Source organism: Ovis aries, chromosome 17 (assembly GCF_016772045.2).
Source record: "Ovis aries strain OAR_USU_Benz2616 breed Rambouillet chromosome 17, ARS-UI_Ramb_v3.0, whole genome shotgun sequence".
Lineage (NCBI taxonomy): Eukaryota > Metazoa > Chordata > Mammalia > Artiodactyla > Bovidae > Ovis > Ovis aries.
Genome location: NC_056070.1, coordinates 6556991 through 6584466, shown reverse-complemented (window position 1 = coordinate 6584466; position 27476 = coordinate 6556991). Strand labels below are relative to the sequence as shown.

Genomic DNA, 27476 nt, shown 5'->3' with positions numbered 1-27476 from the left:
GGCAGGATATTGTCCAACATCCACAATAGGCATAATTTTTTTTTAATCTTTGCTAAATTTATAAATAAAAAATTAGTTGCCTCTCATTCTAGCTTTACTTAATACGGTTTGACGTCTTAAAATTATGGACTTAAAAAAAAATAATTCTCTGTTCATCTCCTTTGATTATTATTCTATTCTTATGTCTGTCTTATTTGTAAGAATGGTTTATAAGCAGTAGCAATCAAAATTTTTTGCTTAATACTTCGGTTGTGGATATTTTTTTCTGTTTTATAACCAACTTTTCATACTTGAAACTCTTCCCAAACTAGCAAACTCTGACATCTCAGTCTTTCCCTTTGAGAAAGCAGAATTTAGGGGAAAGTGTCATAACAGATAATCGGCATCAGGTACTTTTGTTGGACTTCATTTCTTACATTTTCATTTCATGTCCCTTCTCTCCTGTTTTCGGTCCCTTTTCTTTACTTTTAGGGCATAATGGAAATCTATGAATTTCGTATTTGCAGAGAGAGAACTAACATCCTTAAGTGGCTGCCAGGTGTCAGGTACCGTCCTTGATGCTCGACTACATTAACTCACATGCGTGTTATGCGCGTGTTAAGTCGCTTCAGTCGTGTCCGACTCTGCGACTCTATGAACCGTAGCCCACCAGGCTCCTCTGTCCATTGGGATTCTCCAGGCAAGAATACTGGAGTGGGTTGCCATGCCCTCCTCCAGGGAATCTTCCCAACACAGGAATTGAACCCACATCTCTTGAGTCACCTGCATTAGCAGGTGGATTCTTTACCACTAGCACCACCAACAACCTTAACATTTTATAAGCTGAAGAAATCAAAGATCATCCAAATCATGTGTCCTTTCTTTCTTGTCTTCCTTTTAACTTTCTTACTTTCACCCTCAGCCTACTCCTTTTGAAGTCTTTTCCATTCTTTTTTTAAAAAAGTGTTTCTTTTTATTTATTTGGCTTCACTGGGTCTTAGTTGTGGTATGTGGGATCTTTTATCTTCATTGTGGCATGCAGGGTCTTTAGTTGTGGCATGCGGGATCTAGTTCCCTGACCAGAGATGGAACCCGGGTCCCTTGCAGTGGAAGCTTGAATCTTAGCTACTAGACCACCAGGGAAGTCCTAAGTCTTCTCCATCTTTGTTCTGGCAGTTCCGTCCTTCCAGCTGTTAGGCCAAACCGCTCAGCATCCTCCTTGTTTTCTTTTTTATAGCCGAACATATTTGATAGAAATATTAAAATAGGGAGAGGGTGGGATGATTTGGGAGAATGGCATTGAAACATGTATAATATCATATAAGAAATGAATCGCCAGTCTAGGTTAGATGCAGGATACAGGATGCTTGGGGCTAGTGCACTGGGATGACCCAGAGGGATGGTACGGGGAGGGAGGTGGGAGGGGGTTCAGGATGGGGAACACGTGTACAGCCGTGGCGGATTCATGTTGATGTATGGCAAAACCAGTACAATACTGTAAAGTAATTAGCCTCCAATTAAAATAAATAAATTTAAATTTAAAAAAAAAGAAATATTAAAATAATCATTACAGTTCCTCTCACTGTGGAAGCCAGGGAGGGAAACCCCTTCTGTAACCAAAGTAATAATTTTTGATCATGCAACAATGCATTTTTGTTATTATGATCATAGGTAGAGACTGTATTTCAAAGCAGATTGATATAGATTTCAAAGAGGCCTGGACTTACAGAGTAAGTGAAATTTATTTAAATATAAAAGTTACCTCATATGCTGCTGGCATACTCATAGTCACAGTTTATAAAGTAAAAAACTAAACTGCTAAAGTCCGCTCTGAAATAGATGCATTTTCATTAATAGCTTCACTAGTTAGGTCTCTTCTTCTAAAACAGGGAGAAAGTCAGATATTTTGTAAGGAATAAACTCAGCATGTCAGCAACAAATTTCAGTTACTCCTTGTCCTCCACACTCCATATCCAGGCTTGGAGGATTCCCCTGTCAACTCACTCCATCCACTACCTCTGTCTCCCTGGCCCAGTCACTCTCCTCTTGCTCCTGGGTTATTTCAGTAGCCTCTCACTGGTCTCTGCGTCAGCCCTCACCCATGACTGCCCTCAACCCAGCAGTCAAAGTGATCCTATTACAAGGTGTCAGAAGATGTCACTTTCCTACACAAACCCTTCCAGTGGCTTCCAGCTCACTCAGCGTGGGGGCTTCCTTTGATCCATGTCACCTCTCCCTCTTCTCTGACTTCTTTCTGCCACAGTGGCCTCCAGGTTGCTCCCAGCACACTCAGGCATCCTGCCTCTGCCTCAGGGCATTTGTACTTGCTGTGCTTTCTGCCTCAAAAGTTATCAGCTCAGATATCTTGTTTCCCACCTCCTTCAGCCCTTTGCCCAAATATCTCCAGCAGCTTTCTTTGATCGCCTATTTAAGAGAACACGCTGCTTACTCCTATGTTCTGCCCCTGTCTATTTTTTCTCCACAGCATTTCTAATCATATGGCGTGAGTGTGTGTTCAGTCACTTCAGTTGTGTCTGCCTCTCTGCGACCCCATGGACCATGGCCTGCCAGGCTCCTCTGTCCATGGGATTCTCCAGGCAAGAATACTGGAGTGGGTTGCCAGTTCCTTCTCCAGTGATAAAGTATGAAGTGAGTGAAATGAGTGAAGTGAAGTCACTCAGTCCTGTCTGACTCTTTGCGACCCCATAGGCTGTAGCCTACCAGGCTCCTCCCTCAGTGGGATTTTCTAGGCAAGAGTCCTGGAGTGGGTTGCCATTTCCTTCTCCGAATCATATGGTAGTCCACATATTTTCTTTATCATTTGTGTCTCCTGCCTGGAAGGTAAACTCCATGAGGGTTAAAATTTTTGTTTTTGTTCTCTGCTGTGTCCCCAATCCCTAGGAGAATGCCTAGCATGGGAAAAACACTCTAGAATGGTTGAATAAATGATTCCCCCACATCCCAATTGTTAGAACAGGCCCTGACCTGCTGGGCAGAACTTCCTCGCTCCTATGCTTCTATCTCCCTGTCCTTCCGCAGCTTTTAGTTAGCCACCTGTCTTGCACTTGTTATCGGTGGAAGGTTGGTGACCCCTGAGAGTTATTTGCAGCAGATGCATCCCTGCTGCAGTCATCAAGAATAACAGTGGTGGTAGAGCTGGAAGTGTGAAGTTTTTGCATCCTCTGATTACTGAGGTTGCAAGAGAGAACCCGAAGCTAGATAGACTTGATTTTCGTTGTCACTGGATGCCATTCATCGAGAATGGAGGGAGGAAGATATACTTCCTCCAAAGGAGAATCTGGTGAGGCGCAAGCAGGATGTTGCGGGCAAGAAAAACCCCACATCCGCCTTTGCAAGCCATAGTTCGGCCCAACCCGCTCTGATTGCGGCTCACCTCAAGTTTCAGCCACACCAACCACAGGGCTCTGGAAATGCCAAGAGAGCCTCTAACCAGGAATTTGATTCCTCCTCCTGGATTAAAAGTTCAGAAAGCAGATCCTCGACTTTACCGTCCAAACAGGCAAGGAGCTTGGAAGGAGGAGGAATGGGGAGGAGGAGGTAGCAGTGCCAGCAAGACAACAGGCAGGGTCTCCGATGATACACACCAGCAAACATGGAGTCCGGTTCTGGAAAGGTCTGGGTTCTGGAAAGGCAGTGCCAAAGGCCATCGCCATACCCTGGGCGTAGGGAAATGGATTCCCAACCTGCTCTCTCATTTTCTGAGGAGTTGTGAGATGGGGAAGTTTCTTTTTGCTGTTGAACTGTCCAATTAAAGAGCCCTCATATTTGGGGGAAAACTGCCAGTGAACTGTGACACGTACACCTATACTCACAGGGTGCGTGTTGCATGGAGGTGTCTCACTTTCTCCACTCAGCAAAACCCAAGTAATGAGCCTTTTGGCACGATTGTAAATGTTGTGTGTGTGTGTGTTCGTGAAGTGGTGTAGTTCCAGCGATAGAGGAGTCCCCAAGGGCGAGGTGTCCTCCATTCCTCGGGGTTCAAGTTTCGGTGGAAACTTTCCCTCAGAGGCTCCGCCTCCTTCACCTTGGCAACGGGCGCCGGGGCCACGTCGCAGCCGACCCCACCCCTCTCCACCCCACACCTGGCGGCCACGCGCAGGGGGCAGGGGCGGAGGCAGGGGCGGGGCCTTCGAGGGGCGGGGCCGGAGGGGCGGGGCGGGGCCGGGCGCGCGCTCCCCCGGGCCGGCCTGGCAGGTTGGGCCCCTCCCCGGCCGAGCCCCGCCTGCGCTCCCGAGGGCGCGGGGTAGGGGGCGGGGGAGCCGGGGAGCGGCGAGACTCTGCCACCCGCTGACGCACCGTCGGCGAGTTGCGCTCGGACCTTCTCCCGCCTCGTCCTTTCACGGGGAGCCGCCGTAGACTTGGAGCCGGGCAGGGGGGAGCCGAGCAGAGATCTGCGAGCGTCGGCCGGCCCGGGAGCGGAGCGGACTGTCCCGGACCCGGCGAGGAGCCCGCTCCCCCTTCCTCGCAGCGTCCGGCGCGGGCAGCGGCACAAACTTTCTGCACTGTCCCCGCACCGCGCCCTCGGGAGGAGGAGCCGCGGCCCCTGACAGGTACGTGGCGCGCGGTTCTGAGACTTGCGCTTGAGGGGCTCTCTTGCTTTAGGGGTTGTGGGAAGCGGGAGAGCAGAAGCGCCTCTTCCTGAGCTCTCCGACCGGGAGGGAGGCGCAGGAATTGGGAGCGGGCCCTTGGGAATAGCCCAGACAAGGTCTCCGTGTCGGGCCAGGCGCGGCGGGGAGGAGGTTGGCTCCCCGAGCCGCGGGACCGGGCGTTACTCGGTGACTGATCCCGGGGGAGAGAGAGCTAGCTTGTTTTGACGGAGAAGGGTGGCATTAGGGCTCTCCACCCTTTTCTTGGTCCCTGGGGCCGGAGAGCTGAATCCTACGGGAGGAGCAGGCAAAGGCGAAGAGGTCTTGGGCTCAGTTTTCCTCTCTAGACCTTGTCGCTTTTATACCAGAGGCAGAGGCGGTGCCACTCTGAAGTTTGCAGTACTTGCCAGGTGTGAGGACTTACTCGTTGGGTGGCTTTTGCTCAGTTCCATCAAGTTCTCTAATGAAATTGCTTTCAAGTCGTAGTTATTATTGACGGTGATGATGATGGGTGTGTGTGTGTGTGTGTGTGCGTGCGTGCGTGTGTGTGTGTGTGTGTGTGTGTCCTGCTTCGACCTTAACAAAGGTCCTTTGTTATAATTCCACTTCTGCTCGGGAGTGGAACTGCTGTCCTATTTCAAGAGCCCAGCCAGAGCCAGGTGTTGATGGCAGGGGTAGGTAGCCTTGTTTCTGGGGACTTTGGGAATCAAGTGGGCAGGTCTAATGAATTAGCCCAGTTCTGTCCCACCCACTTGGATCCATCCATTCTTAATAGAGCCGAGTTTTGTTAATCCCAGACTCCTAATTTATCCTGCTGTGTTATGAATGGATGGATCCAACTGGGTGCACAGGGAATTCTTCCCAATATTCTGTAATAACTAAAATGGGAAAAGAATCTGAAAAAAGAATGCATATATGAATGTGTATAACTGAATCACTTTGCTGTACACTTGGAACTAACACAACATTGTAAATCAACTATATTCCAGTATAAAATAAAAATGAAACAAAAAATAGACCCAGCTTCCACCATTCAGCAGGTGCTGCAACCTTAGCCATCCAAGGTGAGGAATATTCCCAGTGGAAGAAAGGAAATAAAAACGGAGGAGAGATCCTCCTGAGGAGGAGGAGTGAGCAGTGCACACCACTTGTTGCTTCCCTGTAGACTGGGCCTACTGGAGGCCTTCTCTGGAAGGGGCCTGCTATCAAATTCATCTCATTAGGAAGTCAGCTGCTCTCTGCTAATAGCCACAGCAGCCCTGATGAAATTATGTAGGTCATTGAAAAATAATTCCTGCTTAATCACCTTTATCCTGTTGATTAGCGAGAGAAAAAGATTTCCTCTCCTTAATGTACCATGTCTGGTTGGCAGGGTAACCTGCCTGACCTCAAATTCACTTGAACACCTGGCCCTGGACAGGACATTTTCCCCTGAAACTGCCCAAACGTAGCGTACCACAGCCCAAGTCCACATTTGGAGAACTTTAGCGGTCTTCGCTGGACAGAAATCAAACAGGAGACTCAATCTGTACATTTACGGCTTAATGTGGCATACTTGTTGGATTTAGATAACCTTTCCAGGTAATTAAAAGCTGGTTTCTTTTAGTTCCAGTTAACCCCTCTCTGCCAGGTTCATAGAAATCGTTTCCATGTTTGTCTTGAAATAAAGTTTGGGGTCCCATTTGTCACTTGTCCTGTAGCTTTAGGAACAGGATTTAACTGTGTGGGGCAGATGGAAAAAACAAGAGAAACTGCCTATCACTGAACTAGATTCAGAGAGAGATTTAGAGTGGTTTCACAATCTAGGCACAACTACCCAGCTAGCTTCCTACCTTTCCCTAAATAGAGACAGTACAGTTGTATCACTTTATATACCAGAAAAGATATTTATTTGGCTGAGCCAGGTCTTAGTTTCAGCACATGGGATCTTTGATCTTCGTTATGGCATGCGAAATCTTTAGTTGTGGCATGTGGGATCTAGTTCTCCGACCAGGCATCCACTGGGGCCCCTTGCTTTGAGAGTGTGGAGTCAGCCCCTGGACAACCAGGGGAGCCCAGGTTGTATCACTTTTAATGTAGGCCTCTGAAGACCAGAAATGAGAGGACTGTTTTACTACAGTGTTGGTAATGCTCTGCTGGACAGTTCTTCGTGATAACTTCTTGAAATTGGTTCCAAACACTTTCTCTGCAGAGTTCTTTTCTGCCATGTAGGAAGTCAGTAGATTATGTCTGCAAGTCAGAAAGCAGATGTACAGATAATGTTGAAATATCATATAGAAGGCTGAGGTGTGACTTTGGAAATGATGTTCTTGTTTCACTTTTCCAAAGAGAATTTGATAAGAAAGCTCCCTCTCTCTGGAAATATAAAACAGAGTTGCTTTCTCTGATCCCTGCTTAGATGCTCGATGTTCTATGCACGTTTGTCTCATTGGGTGATACATAGGACCTTGGAAGAGCTGGCCCCTCAGATTTTGGCCGTGGAACATGATTTACTTCACCCTTACTTCTCACACTTGTGTGAAGAGTGAACACCTTTACTTCACTCTTACTCTCGATGACGTCTGCCTCTTAGTTTTTAGCCTACACAGGAGAACAGTGCTCAAGTGACCAGTAGCTTCAGGAACTTCATTTATAGGGATCTCTTAGTGAAGACAGTCACAGAAAGTAACTTTTTTGTGGGTCTTGAGGTGGCTGACTTAACCAAAAAGGCAGCTTTTGCCATCGCTTCTTGGCTGTTTGGCTAAGATCAGATGTAGTATGGGGGCTTCCCTGGTGGCACAGTGTTAAAGAATCCTCCTGCCAGTACAGGGGATGCAAGAGATGTGGGTTCGATCCCTGGGTCAGGGAAGATCCCCTGCAGGAGGAAATGGCAACCCACTCCAGTATTCTTGGCTGAAAAATCCCATAGACAGAGGAGCCTGGCGGGCTACAGTCCCTGGGGTTGCAAAGAGTTGGAACATGACTGAGGGACCGAGCATATACCATATTTGTGCTTTGTGATTTAACCATTTTGAAGTTCGTGCTATTATATTCAGATTATACAGGAGGAAAACAGATGAGATTCAGAGAAAATAGGAAACTTTTAGGTGCATATTTTGTTCCTGTATATGTTGAACTCAGACCCAAGTGCAGTGTTTCTGATTTAGAGGACAGGCTTTCAATTTTTTCTCTGCTGCATTTTGTGCAGGTTTGGGTGCAAAATGGGGTCTTATTTCTCATTAACCAAAATGTGAGCTCACGGGGGACTGTAGAAACACGTACATACACGTGTGTGTACATGCATGTCATCTTTATATCCTTTGCATGTTAACAGTGTAGGTGCACCCCAGGAGGTGGGGTAGGTAAATAAATGCCCTACTGGTTGCCATAAGAAACTTTGACGAGGATCTACAGTTGAAAAAATCAGAAAATAGAACTTAAGTGTGGGGTTTAAAAGTATGGAATTAATTACTAGAAGAAACATCTAAAAGAGTTGAAAGGGCTTCTTTTGGAGAGTGGAACTCAAGGGTGAGGAGGAGCCAGGCAGGACTCTTGCTGATTTTGGCCAAGTACCTTATAACCTTAGACCTTATATTTTATGCTGTGTACATGTGTATTGCTTTTTTAGGTCTTCTTTGGCAAGGAAAGAGTAAAGGTTTGTTTTTCGAATTTTAAAGTCAAAAGAGACTGCAGAGATTGTTTATTTCCAGCCCTTTCATCTTGTAGGTGAGGAAATTGAAATATAGTTGAGTTGTTTTGCTAAGGTCTCCCAGGTTCACACCCTTCCCCAGGCAGGTGGAACTTTTCCTCCATGCTTGTGATTCCTTAGTCAGCTTTCCAGGCATTGCTCCCTTCTCCTTTCTGTCTGCCTTTTACAGCGTTTGATTAGGTTGTTGGACTGTGGATTCAAAAATAGGTAATTATCTCTAATTCTTCATATTTCTATCACAAAAGTGCTTCAGAATTTCAAAGTCTGCATAACCTGTACACTTTTGAGGTTGCTGCTGCCGCTGCTAAGTCGCTTCAGTCGTGTCCGACTCTGTGCGACCCCATAGACAGAAGCCCACCAGGCCTATAATAACTTTTAATTAGGATTGGAGACACTTTTTTCCAATGAGTCAACTTTTCGCATGAGGTGGCCAAAGTACTGGAGTTTCAGCTTTAGCATCATTCCTTCCAAAGAAATCCCAGGGAGGGATTGGGGGCAGGAGGAGAAGAGGATGACAGAGGATGAGATGGCTGGATGGCATCACTGACTCGATGGACGTGAGTCTGAGTGAACTCCGGGAGTTGGTGATGGACAGGGAGGCCTGGCGAGCTGCGATTCATGGGGTTGCAAAGAGTCGGACACGACTGAGCGACTGAACTGAACTGAACTGAGAGACACTTTTGCAATCTGTGTGCAGCTATTAAGAAATTGATGGTGTTACTCAGTTGCGTTTGGTAAATACTGGAGTTTGGCCTAAACTTTTATCTCGAGAAGCTATTACTAATGGGAGATGATAAGAAGGTCTTTCTGATATCTATGTGTGTTGCTTAATTTTGAAATTCTGAGAATAAGGAAACAATGGTCTTCCAAGAGAGAGGCCGAGGCAGGTGATATAGCAGAACTATAATAGAAAAGTTTTTAACACTGCAAGATTTCTATTTTATTTCTATTTTATTTTATTTTTTTAAATTTTACTTTACAGTACTATATTGGTTTTGCCATACATTGAGATTTTCTACTTTCTCTCCAAAATTATATCACCAACTTAAAAGAAAACTTTATTTTTTCTGATTATACACACAATACATATTCAACATTCAAACACTATAGAAGTATGTAATGTTGAAAATTAAACATGCAATGTGATGTTGTATTCTAGAGAAAGTTCCCCCAAATTTTCCTAAATTAAAATATATTTATAATTGTGCTTTTAATAACAAGTAGGGGTAAAATAGCACAACTTTCAACTTAATTTGTAACTTAATATGCATTGAAAATGTTTCCATAGCCATACATACAGATCATACTGTGTAGTATTGCATCACAGGTGATTTAAACAATTTCCTATTGTTGGAAATGTGGGGGGTTTCCCATTTTCCCCTAGTAAGAATAATACTTTGGAGAACATCCTTGAAAGTATATCTTTGTACACTTGGGTAGGAAAGGTTTGTGAAAGAGTCAGAGGGATGAAAAGTTAAATATCTCTAATTTATACTTCCTCCAGTAGTGTCTCTACGTTTTAAACTATATTAGTGGCTTTTTTATTTTTGAATATATTGGACCAAAGATAGAAATTATTAATATATGAGCAGACTCTGAAACAAAAGGTCATCGTAACAAAAGGTGCTAAGCTTTTAGGTGAGGCTCACCTCATTTCAGATTTTTTTGGTTTTAGTATTTTCCCCAAGAGAATATAGTAATTGATAACAGCTCTAAATATATTCTGCAGTTGTTGGATGAGCTGCTAATTACTTTTTATGGAGCATAGTTAAAAAAAAATTTTTTTAAAGAACATTATTCTAGGACATGCCAGTAAGGAGTTCAGGGAATCCTCTAGGCTTTGCAGAGTGCAGAGTGAGTGTGTTTTAGCTCCTCTTCTTGTATGAAAATTTACCTCTGTTGAAGTATTGGTTATGCGTCAATTTTAAGATCTTTAGACCTGCAGAAAGTCCCAGGAACTAATTTTACTCATCTGTGTGTGGCAAACGTGAAATGTAATTACTTTGGCCGAATTTCATGACCTAGGCTCACTGAAGCAGGAACATTTCAGCACTTCCTGTGGCAGAGTTTTTATTGGTCATCTTAGAGAGCTGATTAATATTTTCATGGAGTCCAAGCTTTGTTCATGACCATTCAGTTAGAGGATTATGTTTCATTCCTCAGGATGAATACCTTCTGTTTTGTTTGTCTTCATGGAACTTGTACTTGGAGTTCATTCATGATTTTCTTTGTAACATATTAGAATGAGTATAAAAACATCTTAACAAATATAAATGTACACACATACACACTTATATATATACACACTTATATATATATACACACATACCCTATGTATTACACTTGTGTGTAATACATGTGTGTATTTATGCATAAGTAATATAAGCTATACTTTAAAAATATGATCATCAGTAGGTCTTTTAGCATAAATATTTGGTGCACCCTTAAAATTAAGATGATATCTGCCCATGTTTATTTTATTAGGAAAAATGCTTCTTGATGTCTTTTATATGAAAAATTTCTTAATAAATTAAGAATTTTTTAGGATACAGATAAAACTTCATTGCTTGTATATAGTTCTTACATTTTGGGTTTTTTTTTTGTGGGAAGATGAAACTTATCTTGTGTATTAGTCTTAGTTATTGCCTGTTCTCTAACACTGTCACTTTTTAAATAAGTTGACTATTTAAAATCCCTCCTGTTTGTGATATATTTCAGAATGTTTACACTTTCCTTATTTTAAGCAAGATGCAGTAATGTTTATGAAAAAAGTGGCAACAGGACTTTCACTGACCTTGATTTGCTTCAGGAAATACTGGACAATGTGCTCTTTACTCGAGTTGTATTAAAAACTTAATGGTTAATGCTAACTTCAGCTTGATGAAGTTTGTCTTTCAGTTTCCTCCTTGTACTTCTCCACTGGGTTCATGTTGAGGACTTTGTGTGTCCGATTTGGAAAGTGGACCCTGCAGTCGCTCTTGATGAATCAGCTTGTAAGCTGTGTTTTGGTTGTTTGGGGCCTGGTTGTATTGCTTCTCCCTTTTTTCCTCCTAAAGTCATCCTACCTCTTGATCACGTTTTAGGATTAGTGTGCCACCTAGGAGTGGTCGTTCCTCCACAGTGAGTCACAAAACGACTTTCTGACTCGAGCCTGACTGATTCAACCTGCTGTCCTTCGGGCTTCTGTCGGGGGGGCACTCCTGGAGCAAACTCTCAACTTGGCTCCGTCCCCTGCACAGGTGATCCGTAAATCTGCATCCTCGTTGCTGACCTTTGAAATCCTAGGCTTGCTTCTCCAGTTCCTGCGGCATAGCTCTTTATTTGGATCCTGACATCCTATTAAACTATAGGGTGACGAGAGTAACTCCTCTGAGTCACCGGGCTGAGAACCTTACTGTGAACAGAATCCCGTACGTGTGTGTTGTTCACGGTCTGCGTCTCATCATCACATGGGCGGTTAGAGTGTGTTTTGCCTTGTGTTCATTTCCAGTTTTTCTTTCTGTGATCCATTTCATGCCATGATTGGTCTGATTCTATAAAGTACAGCTTTGCTTATGTCACTAATCATGGTCCTTGTTGCCTACTGAGTAATAAGTCAGTTCAAGGTATAATGGCTAAATTTAGGTGCCAGATTTAATTGATTGGGTGACAGGTTGTCCAGGGATTTATTTGGTTAAACATTGTTTTGGGTGTGTCTGTGAGGTTGTTTCTGGATGAGCTTGACACTGGAATTGGTAGACTGAGTAGTCTTTCTGCTGAAAGTAGGGCGTTTCTGTTGTGGATGGGCCTCATTCAGTCCACTGAAGACCTGAATTGAACAGAAAGGCTGAGGAAGGGAGAATTTGCGCTCTCTGCCTGACAGGTTTTGAGCTAGGACATCCATCTTCTGTGTCTTTGGCCTTAAGCTTGGACTTGAACTGTATTATCAGCTGTTCCTCTCTGGCTTGCCAACTGCAGATCTTGGGACTTCTCAGCCTTTGTTAATTGCATGAGCCAATTCCTTACAATAAACCTTTCTGTCTGTTTATATATATATGAAAATATACATCCTTGATTTATTTTAAAATCTTTAGTGGCGTAGAGTTGCTTTACAATGTTGTCTCGCTTTCTGCTCCATAGCAAAGAGAATCAGCTCTATGTATACACGCATCCCTTCTGTTTTGGATTTCTTTCCCATTTAGGTCACCACAGAGCACGGACTAGAGTTCCCTGCGCTACCCAGCAGGTTCGCATTAGTTACATATTTTATACGTAGGAGCGTAAATGCGTCAGTCCCGGCGTCCCAGCTCATCCCACCCCACCCCTTTCTCCCGTCGGTGTCCATGTTTGTTCTCTGCGTCTGTCCACCTCCCTTATCTGCATGTCTTCGGCTGGTCTGTTTCCCTGGCGATCCCTAACACTCAGGCATCTGTGCTGCGCCCCATGCAGGCCCTCTGCTCAGGCTGCCGTGCCGATCTGTTCTTCATTCCTGAGCACACCTTTCCCACTCTCTCTGATGGGACTGGTGCTTCCTCTTTCCTGTCTCAGTGATGTGAATTCTTCAAATCCAGTTCCGAGCCTGTGTCCTCCATTAAGCCTTTCTTGGCTATCTTCTCCTGTAGCAGTTTCCTGGCATCTGAATCTCTGTACTGAAATTTTAGGAATTTAGTCATTAGCTTTCTAGTGTTAAAAAATCTTTTGTACAATTGTTCTTATCCCCAGTTATAAACGCCATGAGGACTCGGGTCAAGCTCTGTACTGCAAATCCTCCACTGTTCTTGGTTTTGCTTCACATAGAAGGTGGTCAGTGTTTACTGATTTTCTTTTAAAGCACTAAGCTCTACCAAGGAAGGAGAGGCAAGTATGGGGCATGTGCGCTCTGCCCCCAACCTTGTGCCCAGGGAAGAAATGTCTAGCTCATGGCCCACAGAACTCAGGACTCTTTATCAGAGTGGCGCTCCAGGGAGACTCTGCCAGTTGTTTGGAGTTGTTACTAGAAACAAAACTTATACATCGTCCTTGACCTAGAGCTAACTTTTCCTAAGAAAAAGTTGAGCCATATTTAAAGTTCTGTTGAATTAGCCCTTTCCTGAAGTACTGGTTTGCAACTGTTTTTGCTCTCTTCTGCTATGCTTTTGTCTCTTATAATTCCCTTTGCTCTGCCCATGGTGAAGTTATTTCGTATCTTCCTCCATAATAATATTATGTAGCATGTTGGTGTCAATAATTTTGAGCAAGGGTCAAGAAGACGAAATATGGAAAAAGAGCTCTGTGTTCCTAGGCAGTTTGGGTTTGTCCAATTTTATGCACATTTCCTTCAAACTCTGTTTGATTTTCCTCATTTCTCCTGCAGTTGAATGTAGTTTTTGAGGAACATCATTGCAAATCTGACCCCCTTATGCACTTTGGTGTGTCTTTTAATCTCAGAGTATTACAGATCCTCTGCACATTCCTTCCCCCTTCCCCTGCTGTCCTGCACTTGTTTTCTAACATATTACAATTTACTTATTTATTTTGTGTATTGTTTATCAGTTAACCCCCAAATAAGAACGTAAAGCTCCATGAAGGGCAGGGATCTCTGCTGAATTAGTTTTGACTCTCTTTGGCTGTGTCCCAAGATGTAGACCAATGCCTGCCATTCAGTAAAGTGTTTGTTGAATTGATTGAGAGTTTGCTGTCTTTTTTTTTCAAAGATTAAAAAAAATTATGTATTTGGCTGCACTGTTTGTTCATTGCAGCACACAGGATCTTCAGTTGTGTCAGACAGAATCTAGTTCTGTGCCCAGGGATCAAACCCAGGCCCCCTGCATTGGGAGCGTGGAGTCTTAGTAACTGGTGGCTTAGCCAGTTAGCCAGCCACCACGGAGGTCATTGGGAGCTTGCTGTCTTGAAAACTCTTCACACCCCTGGTTGTCTGGGCTTTCTGTTAAATCCTGTTGGCCCCTCTTCCTTTTTCCCTTCTTATTACTGAAGGTCCCGTCTATTCAGAGCTGGGCTTCCCAGTTGGCACTTGTGGTAAAACACCTGCCTGCCCATGTAGGAGACATCAGAGACAAGGGTTCAATCCCTGGGTTGGGAAGATTCCCCGGAGGAGGGCATGATGCCCACTCCAGTGTTCTTAGCTGGAAAATTCCACGGACAGAGGAGCCTGGCAGGCTACAGTCCATAGGGTCACAAAGAGTCGAGCGTGACTGAAGGGACTTAGCATGTCCAGACCGAGTCAGGCTTCAAATCACATACCCACCTGTTCGCCAGGTCGTTGCCTTTGTTGCCGCCACATCTACAGCAGGAGTGATTTAGAGTCTCCTGGCTGTTCACGGCTTGAAGAGCACTGTCGCACATACAGTCTCATCTGAAGTTGTTTTGTGTCTGTGGTGGTGCTGAGTGCTTCAGGGCTCGTCTTTCACCAGAGCGTGCAGGTTAGCAAAGTCCCGTGCCGTCAAGGGGTACAGCCATTCTCCAGTGTGTGCTGGGCACACTCTCCCCTTGGCTCTGCTCTTGCCAACGTATAACTAAGGAGCACGCCTCTTTGATAGCAGCTCTGGCCTTCTTAGGAACAATCACTGTCTTCTTCAGAAGAGTGTATGTATGGTATAAGGTCCCCAAGTAGAGTGGAAAAAGTGAGGAAGGAAAAAAAAAGAGACACACCAACACGTGTATGGGACACTTAAGTCCTTGGGTAGATGCTGAAAACAGTTGTTGCCTTGAAGTTAGTTTAATAGAGTAGTTCCAGCAGCAATTGGACACAGAAGCAGGGAATCGAAAACCTTGGCCTGAAGTGTGCAGATCGTGTAGAGATGGGAACTGGGGATTTTGGGGTTCTCTGTCAGTAAACTGCTGTTCCTGTCCTCCTGGTCTTTCGTGACTGAGCTAAGAAGATGGAGCCATTTTCTTCCTAAAGGGCTTCTGTTCTTGCCTCCAAGCCATGGGAGTGCTCAATAACTGTTAGTGTCTAATGATGACACAAGAATATTCCTCTGAGCAATTGCAGAGCTGAAGGCGTGTCTCACAGCGACAGGCTCTCACCAATCTCCTTTTGCTGCTTTGAAATATCACCGCCAGGGGAGTTGTATACATCTTGTTCAGGCAGAGGGGTCTTAAATATTCATCCTTTTACCTCTTCCTTAAGAGGAATGCCAGCATTTCATCTTCAGGCTGCCAGTAGTAATTTTGGAGAAATTGTATTATAACTTTTTCAAGGTACTTATTTTCATATGGCTCATTTATTTATGCATCCATATATTAAGGCTGTGCTTAATGATGAAGGGCATGTACTTTGAGGTCAGAGGAGAGTCAGGGGTTAAATGGAGGCCTTTGGTGAGTTATACTCTCTGGTAAGTTAATTAGCAAGTATTTATTGTTGTGGGAGGCAACATGGGCATGGTGGAGAGAAGGTGCAGTTTGGACACAAATCTGGCTCAGACTGCTGCCTTGCTGTTTAATAATTGTGTCTGTGAACCTGTTGCTTTCCTGGGATGAACCTTAGCTTCTTTATGTTTTTGTGCTCAGTCACGTCTGACTCCACGACCCCATGGACTGTAGCCACCAGGCTCCTCTGTCCATGGGATTCTCCAGGCAAGAATACTGCAGTGGGTTGCCATTCATCCTCCAGGGGATCTTCTGACCCAGGGATTAAACCTACATCTCCTGCGTCTCCTGTATTGGCAGGTGGATTCTTTACTACTTGGGCCATCGGGGAAGCCCAAGTTTATAATGCACCGCCCCCCGCAGGAATTTTCCTTGAGGGTTGAATAAGATAACACATCTGAAATGCTTACCATGTAAGTAATGATCAGTACATGGTAATTGTTATTTATGTACTAAATCTCTGTTAGCACTCTTCTAGGGATTGTTAGTGGGATTCTTTCAAAAATTATGAGTTAATATGTCTGCAAGGCCACAAAAGATGTTGACAGAGATGTATTTGACACACAAAAAATTAGGACAGCTTGTGATTAAGTGTTATTTGTACAGAAAATAAGCATAAGAAACCAGAAATGTAGAGGTCACTGTGGTGAGGATTGTGTTAGGCTTCCTTTGGTTGTAAGTTATTAGAAATTTCAACTATATGGAAAGGGAATTTATTGACTCACATGGTCAAAGGTATGAGAGAAGTGAAGGAGGTATTGGAAGCCAGAGCTGGAAACTCCTGTACCACTGAGAGTCTCCATGTCTTTTCCCTACTTCTCCCTACTTCTCTCTGGGTCAGTTTTCTCCACGTGGCTGAGGGCATGGCTGCCCGAAAGCCAAGGATCACCGAGAAAGAGGGCCTGAGCTTTTAATCTACATCTCAGAATCCCGGGGCTGCCTCTGGTTGACCTCCCTTGGATGGTACCCTTTTCCCTGTGGCCGGCGGCACACGTTATTTGGTAATTGGCAGCCCTGTCTAGAAACACATTTTTTGGGTGGGGAAGAGGAGCAGTCTCCTGAAAGAAGGGTCGTGCCATTCTCTGAAGAAGGGTGGGTGCTGGATGCAGGAGCAGGAGCTGTGTCTACTGCTGAGGGCAAAGAGGACAGCTTGAGCTGGTTGCAGGGAGAGCGTCAGGTGTGCAGAGCACCAGCCAAAGGCGCCAAGTCCAGCATGAGAAGATGGGCTGCACCAGTGAGACAGGATCAGTCAGCCGCAGGCAGACTGGTTCCATGGGGCTGGTTGAAGAGTTTGGACTGGTCTGATTGGGCGTAAATCCTGAGAATCGACATCAAATCGACATAGTCATGTTGGGTCCTGCCTTTTGTTCTTTAAAAATAGGTTTCATATTGTAGGTGGAGTATTTGAACCGGTAACCTGAGGACTATGTGGAGTGCACTTGAGAAGTTACACTCATTGAGTCAGACCAGGGTAGTCTTAATAGTCAAGAGGCAGGTATCTGTCTGATACTACCTTAAAAAGGTGTTATCAAGCACTTACCTTACATTTCCTGTTTTTTAAAAAACCAATGCTGTATTTCAGAGGAACCAACAAGTGGTTTGTACAAAAACCTGATTTTTAGGATTCCAACCCATAAGTGCAGAAGAAATGACATAAAGAAAATACTACCATTTTATTACCCATAATGAAACAGCAACCTAGGGAATGGTCGTCAGTGACTCCTGAAACCTAGGTCAAAGGGCAGTTGGGAACTTTATAACTGATAACATCAGACAGAGAATCCCTGTACCCACCAATCAATGTTAATGTTACAAAGAGAGAAAAAAGTAAATATGTGCCCCCTAACTGGATAAAATAGGAAATATATAGAACCATTTGACATTACTTATCAAAAACCTGAATATGATTCCAATCAAGACTTTGTCTCTAATTGCTAGTTTATAAAAAGCATAGGAAAAAGGGGACCATGTTTAAAAATATCATGGAGATGTGATCAGCCAAATCCAGAATGCAGATATTTCTGCAGAACAAGTTATTTTGTTTGTTCAGTAAATAAATGGCAAGAAAAAGAAGGAACTGTTATTTTTTTTCCCCAAAGTCAGTGTCAGATAAGTGTTTTTATTTATTTATTATATTTAAAAAAGTTGCCTTGAGACTTAAGAGGCATAAGTATTTTTGTATCTTGGTTTGGCTAAATCACCACAAAGTTATAAATTAGAAATATGAAATTGAGGCAATTTGGGAAATTTAAACTCTGGATATAGACACATTAAAGGACTTTAACAAAGGGAATGATCATGGCATTATTTTTAAAAAGAGTACTTCTTAAATATACATGGTGAAAAAATTTTCAGTTTGTATAATATTTGGTTAGTTTCTTATAACTATGGTAATACTTCCACAGACTGGGTGGATCAAACAACAGAAATTGTTCTCTCATTGTTCTGGAGGCTCGAAGTCTAAAGTCAAGGCGTAGGCAAGGCCATGGTCCCTGTGCGGAGCTGGGGGAGAATTCTTTCTTCTCTGGAAGCTGCCCTTGGTCTGTGGCTGCATCTCTGTCCCACCTCACGTGGCTTTCTCCTCTTGGTATGTCTGTGTCTTGTCTCCTCTACCTTTTTCCTATAAGCATACATGGGATTGCATTTAGGACTTACTTGGATAATCCAAGATGAATTCCTCCTTAAGACTGAAAGTTATAGCTGCATATTTCCCCCTATATAAACTAATATTCAGAGCATCTGGGGATTGGGAAGTGACATATATTTGTGGGCCATTTTTTTCTTGTCTCAGATATGGTGTATGATTTGGGCCATGCTTTAAGGCGTGTGAGATCTGAGCTTCCTGACCAGGGGTTGAACCTGGGCCCCCTGCAGCGGAAGCCCGGAGTCTTAACCACTGGACTACTGCAGAAGTCCTGAGATTTGCTTTAAACAATCCAGCAGAGGCAAGAAGTGGGAATGGCAGGTTGTGAATAGCTATACATTGTTAATTGCGGACCTGAGTGATGGTAGCTCATCATACATAAACACAAACAGAGCAGGTAAATCAAAATGCCTTAGTGTCAGTTCCTTTCCTGATAAATAAAAACTTTATTTTTTTTTTCTGTTCACAAACCTTAGATATTAGGGAATTCCCTGATGGACCAGTGGTTCAGTCTCTGCACTTTCACTGCTGAGGGCCTGGGTTTGATCCCTGATTGGGGAGCTGAGATCCCACAGGCTGCAATGTGGGGCCAAAAAAAAAAATTACATGTGAGATGTCTAATATCCTCGTTAATCCTTCAAGTTTTCACTACCTTGTCGGATGTACTTGTTTGTACTTCTTAAGAAAAGTAAGGGGTGAGTGAATATCCCTTCACTTGGAATACAGAAATTGTAAGACCTGAGTCTTAGATAAAAACCCGCTTTACTTTTCCTTACTAAAATACTGGTGACAGTCAGAATGTCTGAGATCCAAAAGTCTGCAAGCAATAAGTGCTGGAGAGGGTGCGGAAAAAAGGGAACCCTCCTACACTGTTGGTGGGAATGCAAACTAGTACAGCCGCTATGGAGAACAATGTGGTGATTCCTTAAAAAATTGCAAATAGAACTGCCTTATGACCCAGCAATCCCACTGCTGGGCATACGCACTGAGGAAACCAGAATTGAAAGAGACACATGTACCCCAATGTTCATTGCAGCACTGTTTATAATAGCCAGGACATGGAAACAACCTAGATGTCCATCAGCAGATGAATGGATAAGAAAGCTGTGGTACATATATGCAATGGAGTATTACTCAGCCATTAAAAAGAATACATTTGAATCAGTTCTGATGAGATGGATGAAACTGGAGCTGATTATAGAGTGAAGTAAGCCAGAAAGAAAAACAATAATACAGTATACTAACACATATATATGGAATTTAAAAAGATGGTAATGATGACCCTGTATGCGAGACAGCAAAAGAGACACAGATGTATAGAATGGACTTTTGGACTCTGAGGGAGAGGGAGAGGGTGGGAGGATGTGGGAGAATGGCACTGAAACATGTATACTATCATGTAAGAAATGAATCGCCAGTCTGTGTTCGATACAGGATACAGGATGCTTGGGGCTGGTGCACGGGGATGATCCAGAGAGATGATATGGGGTGGGAGGTGGGAGGAGGGGTTCAGGATTGGGAACTCATGTATACCTGTGGCGGATTCGTGTCAATGTATGGAAAAACCAATACAGTATTGTAAAGTAAAATAAAGTAAAAATAAAAATTAAAAAAAAATTAAACCATAAAAAAAAATACTGGTGAGTGCATGAAGCAACAGTCAGCTGGGGAAACTCATGAGCCATGTGACTTATCATGACACCTTTGTCAAGCAGGTAAAATCATGAAAGGGTCAACCTTTTTGCTGTAGGGCTCCCCTTTCAACTGTGTTTTAATGTGATCGTAAAATGTCCAGGCGAGCAGCAGACTTGGCATATCGAGTACACTGGCATAGCTCAATAGTAATAAATATTTTTCGGTGAATTACATTTTTAGTTTTGTAAGGCTTGAGATTTTAATTCTTAATTTTAATCTACTTTGTTTTTCCTGAAAAGTAAAAGATAATGAGATTTTCATGATTTCTCTTCTTTACCTCTGTGCTGGAAAGATTTCAAGGCATACATTTAAAAACAACCACAAAGAGCTGTTGTTGCATATCAGAAGTTATATTTCTGTGTGCCCAATTCAGCTTAAGTGTGTTATAAAGTATAGTGACTGCCAAGACTCTGTTTTCGGTGATTCAGGTTACTTCACATACACTTTAGTTGCTTAATGATTTTTTTTAAGGAAGAAAACAGAAATTCATATGCAGAGTCTGCAATCAAATAATGCCTCGGTTGTGACTTAAGTTGTCAAAAGCAGCATTTTAAAATGTGCGTTTAGCCTTTAGAAGTCAGTTTATCAACATGCTGTAGTTTTATATTCATTCTTCAGTGATTTTTATATTGAATCTGTTTCTTTCCAAGTTGAAAACTGTATTTTCAAGGAGTGGTGTAGAATCTAGTTGCAAAATCTCAAAGTTAGACTGTCTTAAAAAAATTTTTTTTTAGCTCATGGCATTAAACTTTAGTTGGTACATTTGTCATTGATGTATGAGACTACTAAAACCCAGATTCCCCCTTTATGTTTGTTCTGAGTATGGCCCAGATTGGCCCGTGTGCATCAAACACAAGAACAAGTGGCAAATTCAGTACAAAATTGGCTTTTTGTGTATTCACGGAGTTTGTAAGGGTGACTACATTTTGAACTTTATACCATCTTACGGGGGCTTCCCAGGTGTCTCAGTGGTAATGAATCTGCTTGCAATGCAGGAGACTCAGGAGATACAGGTTTGATCCCTGGGTTGGGAAGATCCCCTGGAGAAGGAAATGGCAACCCACTCCAGTATCCTTGCCTAGAAATTTCCATGGACAGAGGAGCCTGGCAGGCTACAGTCCATGGAGTTGCAAAGAGTCAGACACGACTGAGCATGCACCACCACACAGAAAAACCCGAGTGCACTTTTGGCTGACCCAGTATGTTGCTATGACATGGTAGCTAACCCAGGCCTACTGGAAAGCTGTATTTTTTTGGAGGGTATGGATTAGAAGTAGCATATCACAGTAAGATAGATATAAAAATGACTTTTCCATGTGGGTGAAATCATTCAGTTTAGTTCAGTTCAGTTGCTCAGTCGTTTCCGACTCTTTGTGACCCCATGAACTGCAGCACATCAGGCTTCCCTTGTCCATCAGGGAATTATCAGGGAGCCAGTGAAATCACTGGTGAAAGAATAGATTTAAATCACTGCAAGCCTCTTGGGCATTCTAGTTGCTTACTAAATGGTTTATTATAAAACTTGATGGTGATTATTAAATCTCTCAGCCATTCCCTCCTTTTAGAGTTGTAAAATCACCTGATTTATGTACCCTGTAATAAAAGAGAAATGATGTATGGAAATCATTGAGATAATGGTTTACATTTCACTTGATACAGTATCATGAGAATCTGTTCTGCATTTTTTAGTGTGTTTTTGTGCAAGAAAAATATTTACTCAGTAATAAGGTATGGGTTCTTTTATTACCCAGGTGCAACTCAGTTTTTCAGGAACACACATTTTTACATAAAATGAAATACTTCTTAAGTCTTGCTTTTCTCTGTTATTTTTTCTTCCTTATATAAAAGATAAAATATGTGGGACCTGGTTGAAAAAGAACTCTGACATTTGCATTATGTGTTTTGGTTTGCAAAGTGCAAGAAAGTGCGGTCGCTCAGCCGTGTCGGACTCTTTGCGACCCCAGGGACTGTGGCCCACCAGGCTCCTCCGTTCACAGGATTCTCCAGGCAAGAATACTGGAGTGGGTTGCCATTTCCTGTGATTAGCAAATAAGTAATTCTTAGGCAAAACGAAGTGCCTTCATTTTCACTTTTCACTTTCATGCATTGGAGAAGGAAATGGCAACCCACTCCAGTGTTCTTGCCTGGAGAATCCCAGGGACGGGGGAGCCTGGTGGGCTGCCGTCCATGGGGTTGCACAGAGTCGGACACGACTGACGCGACTTAGCAGCAGTAGCAGCAGGCATAATGAAAGTATTATCTTTGAGTAAATAACAAACACAGAATACCATTCTAACTTTCACTGCTTTTACATCCAATGCCTCTCAGATCCACCCCTTTCTTGCATCTGTGTTATCCCCACCCTCTCTTGAGATTATTACAGTGTCTTCTTAACTGGTCTTCCTGCTTCTCTTCTGTCCACTCTCCAGTTGGTTCTTTACTCTAGCCTTGGTGATATTAAATAACGTTGATTTTATGGTGTCTCTTCCCCATCCTCCTTCCCATTTGAAAGTCCAGTTGAGGCCTTTCATCACTCTTAAGGTAAGTGAAGATCCTTAATGTGTGCCAGGCTCTGTGGAGTCCAGCCGTCTACTTTGCCAGCCTCATCCTGGACCATTCTCTCACTAGTATTGAGACACTTCTCGATGCTAGTATTCTCACTAGTATTCATGCAAAACTAGTATTCCCACTAATATTTACTCAGCGCTAGTATTCTCACTAGTATTCAGTCAATGCTAGTATTCTCACTGGTATTCACTCAGTGCTAGTATTCTCACTAGTATTAAAGTAGTGCTTTAGCAGTGGAAACAGTGTCAGACTTTATTTTTTGGGGCTCCAAAATCACTGCAGATGGTGACGCAGCCATGAAATTAAAAGATGCTTACTCCTTGGAAGAAAAGTTATGACCAACCTAGATAGCATATTCAAAAGCAGACACATTACTTTGCCAACAGATGTCCATCTAGTCAAGGCTATGGTTTTTCCTGTGGTCATGTATGGATGTGAGAGTTGGACTGTGAAAAAAGCAAAGTGCCGAAGAATTGATGCGTTTGAACTGTGGTGTTGGAGAAGACTCTTGAGGGTCCCTTGGACTCCAAGGAGATCCAACCAGTCCATTCTGAAGAAGATCAGCCCTGGGGTTTCTTTGGAGGGAGTGATGCTAAAGCTGAAACTCCAGTACTTTGGCCACCTCATGCGAAGAGTTGACTCATTGGAAAAGACTCTGATGCTGGGAGGGATTGAGGGCAGGAGGAGAAGGGGATGACAGAGGATGAGATGGCTGGATGGCATCACGGACTCGATGGACGTGAGTCTGAGTGAACTCTGGGAGATGGTGATGGACAGGGAGGCCTGGCATGCTGCGATTCATGGGGTCGCAAAGAGTTGGACACGACTGAACTGAACTGAACTGAAGTGAGTGCTTTAGCACTGCAGTCTTTCATTTCTTAATGTGCCCATAGTCTTAAAAAAACCAAACCAAACTACAGAGCCTTTGCACATGCTACTTGAAACATGATTCTCCTCTACTCCACCCAGTCTCCATACCTTTCCCCTCGCAGTGCTCTTTGTTTAATGAGTTAACTGCTGATTATCTTCAGTTCAGATGAACTCTCTGGACCTCCACGGTGGTGCACTGGATGAGAATCTGCCTGCCAGCGCAGGAGACACAGGTTCAATCCCTGGTCTGGAAAGTTCCCACATGCCGTAGTGAAGCTAAGCCTGTGCACCATGACTCCTGAATCCTGAACTCCTGGGGCCTGTGCTCTGCAAGAAGAGAAGTCACTGAAATGAGAAGCCTGAGCACCACAACTGGAGAATACCCCCCTGCTTGCTGCAACTAGAAAAAGTCTGTACTCAGCAACAAAAAGAACTGGCACAGCCAAAACAAAAAACTACATCTCCTTAGAAAGCCTCTTTACACCAGCTGGGTCTCACTGTTACAGGCTTGTTAAAATAACTTTCTAGCCCCCCGATGGAGCCGCTCATGCCCAGGTGCTCCACTTGCAAACTGACACTTAGATGATTCCAGTGTCCCTTGCTCCTTGGAAGATAAGCTATGACAAACCTAAACAGTGTATTAAAAAGCAGAGACATCACTTTGCCAACAAAGGTCCGTGTAGTCAAAGCTATGGTTTTCTTAGTAGTCATGTACAGATGTGAGAGTTGAACCAGAAAGAAGGCTGAGCGCTGAAGAACTGATGCTTTCTAATCGTGATGCTGGAGAAGACTCTTGACAGCAAGAAGATCAAACCAGTCAATCCTAAAGGAAATCAATCCTGAATATTCATTGGAAGGGCTGATGCTAAAGCTGATGCTCCAGTACATTGGCCAGCTGATGCGAAGAGTCAGCTCATTGGAAAAGACCCTGATGCTGGGAAAGATTGAGTGCCGGAAGAGGAGGGGACAACAGAGGATGAGATGGTTGGATGGCATCACTGACTCAGTGAACATGAGTTTGAGCCAACGCTAGGAGATAGTGAAGGACAGAGGCCTGGCGTGCTGCACTCTAGGGGTCACAAAGGGTCGCACATGACTAGCAACTGAACAACAACAATAAAGTGTCCCTGCATCTGCTCTGCTTGACCAGGAACCCAGGGAGTGTAACTAGTCCGTCAGTCCGCAGGCGCCAGGTCAGCGCTGAGACTTCCCACTCCAGACAAGGGTGAATGCATGGCCCGGGGTGTCACCGATGTTTTCCGTGTTTCCCTTCCCTGTTCTTTATTCTTTATCCTGTGAAAGCTTCCAGTCTTCTGCCCCATTTTACAGTTTCCGCAAGGAGACCGTCCACTTCATGAAGTGTTAAATAAAGTTTCTTTGTATCAGCTCATTGTCTTCTTTAGTAATTTTTGATAATAGGTTTTTGCATCACCCTATGTCTTTTTTTTTCTCCCATTGGATTGACTTACTGGTTATAATTTGTGTGCCTCTGTAAATTGTCTTCATGAGGCAGGTAGAGAGGCCTGCTCACCGTTACCTTCCTAGGACTTAGCACAGTACTCGGCAGATACTTAGGAGCACTATAAATATTTGTTGAATGAATGAATAACGTGAAAAAATGGAATCAGAGATAGCAGTTACCTAATTAAGTAAACGTACAATCCCAATATTAAAGACATCCTAACAAGCGAAACATGCTCTTCAAAGAAGTCATCTAGGGAGGTTGCCTGCTTATCCCATAGCTGTTGCTCATAGAAGGAGAATTTGGAGTCTTAAAGAATTGTCTTTGGAAGTAGTTTTCAAGCCACATAAAAAAAGCACTTGTTCTTTTGATTAAAAATAATATCCAGCTCAGTGGTTCCCTTCATTTTTTAAATGTATTTCCAGCTCGCACATTTCAACTTCCACTTTCAAAGACCCAGATTTGTCACAGTTGAAGTTTTCGAAAAGGTGTTGGATACGTAAAGGCAGCCTTAAAAGAGTTACTGCTAAGACTTCTTGAGCATTGGCAGGCATTTTTGTGATGAGCATGTAGTCTTTGAAGGGACTAATATTCCTGTAGACGTGTGGACTTTGGTGTTCTTGTTAACTCTAATGAAGTTGCTCTTGATGCTGTGCGGATGTCTCACTTTTGCTTCTGGCGGTGAGGAAGGGGGATACATTTTACTCTCAAGTCTTTCACTTCATCCTGGTGCCTCTCATCCTCCATGGGCAAAATACGTCTTGCAGTTTTTTGTTTTATACCAGTAAGTATTATAACAGGGAATTGAATGAAATATTATCAAGTTTTTAAAATTCCTTAGATGTTGAGTTCTCTGTTTAGGAAAAGTCCCTGTTAGTGTGAAACGTCTCAGAACTGTGACCACATTCTTCCACTGAAAAGTATCAGGGGTTCTTGCCAACTTCTGCTATTCAAGATTATTCAATATTTTTGTTAATTTATCTTCTTAGCCACTATGCGTGCATGCATGCTTAGTTGCTTCAGTTGTGTCTGACTCTTTGTGACCCCACGGACTGTAGCTTGCCAGGCTTCTCTGACGATAGAATTTTCCGAGCAAGAATGCTGGAGTTGGTTGCCATGCCCTCCTCTAGGGGATCTTCCTGATGCAGGGGTCAAACCTACATGTCCCGTGTTGCAGGCAGATTCTTTACCACTGAGCCACTGGGGAGGACCTTAGCCACTATCACTTAACGATTTTCAGGAGGCTTAAGTTCCATCCCTAGGTCAGGAAATGCCCCAGAGGAGGAAGTGACAACCCACTGCAGTATTCTTGCCTGGGAAATCCCTTGGACAGAGGAGCCTGGCAGGCTACAGTCCACGGGATTGCAAAACAGTCGGGCACGACGGAGCGACTGAGCGCACACGCACTTGTTGCCCCTTTCCTTCCTGATCTTGGAAGGAAGCAGCTTTGTGTACTTTCTCTAACACTTTAAATCAGCACGGACTTTTAAGTGGGAGTAACTGAGCTAAAATAACATGTCTGCGATTTGAATCTCTAGGAAGGCTTTTGGAGGTGCTGAACTGATAACTGCAGCTATGAAAGGTTATCTTAAAGTGGGGCATTTGTCATAGCTCCAGTTGGGTCACCATGAGCGCTGTGTTTCTTAATTGTTCACTTTTGAGAAAATGCAGTCAACTCAGTGTGGTATAGGTGCTCTCAGAAGAGTGAACAGCTCTGCGAGCTCACAAGGTGGCAAGCCTTAGCTACGCAGCTGGGAACAAAAGTTCTATTGACCTTTTATTCTCAAGTGTTCTTGTTTTCCCCTGAGCACCAGAGATTTGGCTTTCATCTGCATTTTGTTGGGTTTACTACTTGCCAGTAAGGGCTTACATTTTCATATTGCTTCTGTGTTGGCAGCATTTATTTATGCAAATATAGTTTTGTGCCTCCAATGCAAATATTTTCTTTGCCTAGGAATAGTATCAAGATTTGTTAGAGAATCCTCTTCTGAATTTGGTCTTTTAAAGGGTGATTCTATGCTAACTGTCCTCTGTGGCAGTTCATTGCTTTTCATTAAATGAGGATCTTAGAAAAAGAACATTTAATGGTCGTACAGAAGACTCGCTGTGTTCTCTGCCTGTCTGAGTGAATCTCAGTGAATCCCATCTTGACTGAGTCATAACCTCATACCTTATCAGTGACATTCATCTGTATGAGTGCTGGCTAACCACTCCCCACCTCCCGACAGAACTGTCCCCAGAGGGATTTAAGTGCATTTTGATTGAGATGCACTTACAGTAGCATTAAGCTCTTTATTATTATTTTTAAAACTAAATCATCCCCCCTGAAGCTGGGGTCATGGTACTGCGTACTGTGTTTAATGGGCACAGTTCTTGTTCTCATGACTTATCTGATTGCTGTGCTGTTTCCTGTGTGGGAAAGAGAATTGCCCTTCAGGTGAGGTAGTGCCGTTCAGGGACATTATGGTGCCGTGACTCTAAGAAGTCTTGGAAATGATGGCAGTCATGTGCTCAAGTCACCTGTGCTCGCAGGATGAGTGCTGAAGGACTGTAAGGGTATGAAAAATTGATGGAGAATTAATACCTCGTAATGAAAACCCCCTGTGGCCTCCGCAG

General features: G+C 43.5%; 1 protein-coding gene across 4 annotated transcripts in view; it reads left to right on the top strand.

Moving 5' to 3' along the window:
- Window positions 1-4303: 4303 nt before the first annotated feature.
- The window catches only part of FHIP1A (FHF complex subunit HOOK interacting protein 1A), a 312856-nt gene continuing 289683 nt past the window's right edge, over window positions 4304-27476 (top strand). For all 4 annotated transcript variants that reach the window (XM_027956239.3, XM_060400969.1, XM_042234932.2 and 1 more), the window contains exon 1: window positions 4304-4550. The gene's annotated coding sequence lies outside the window, so the exon portion shown is untranslated. The remainder of the gene's footprint in view (window positions 4551-27476) is intronic.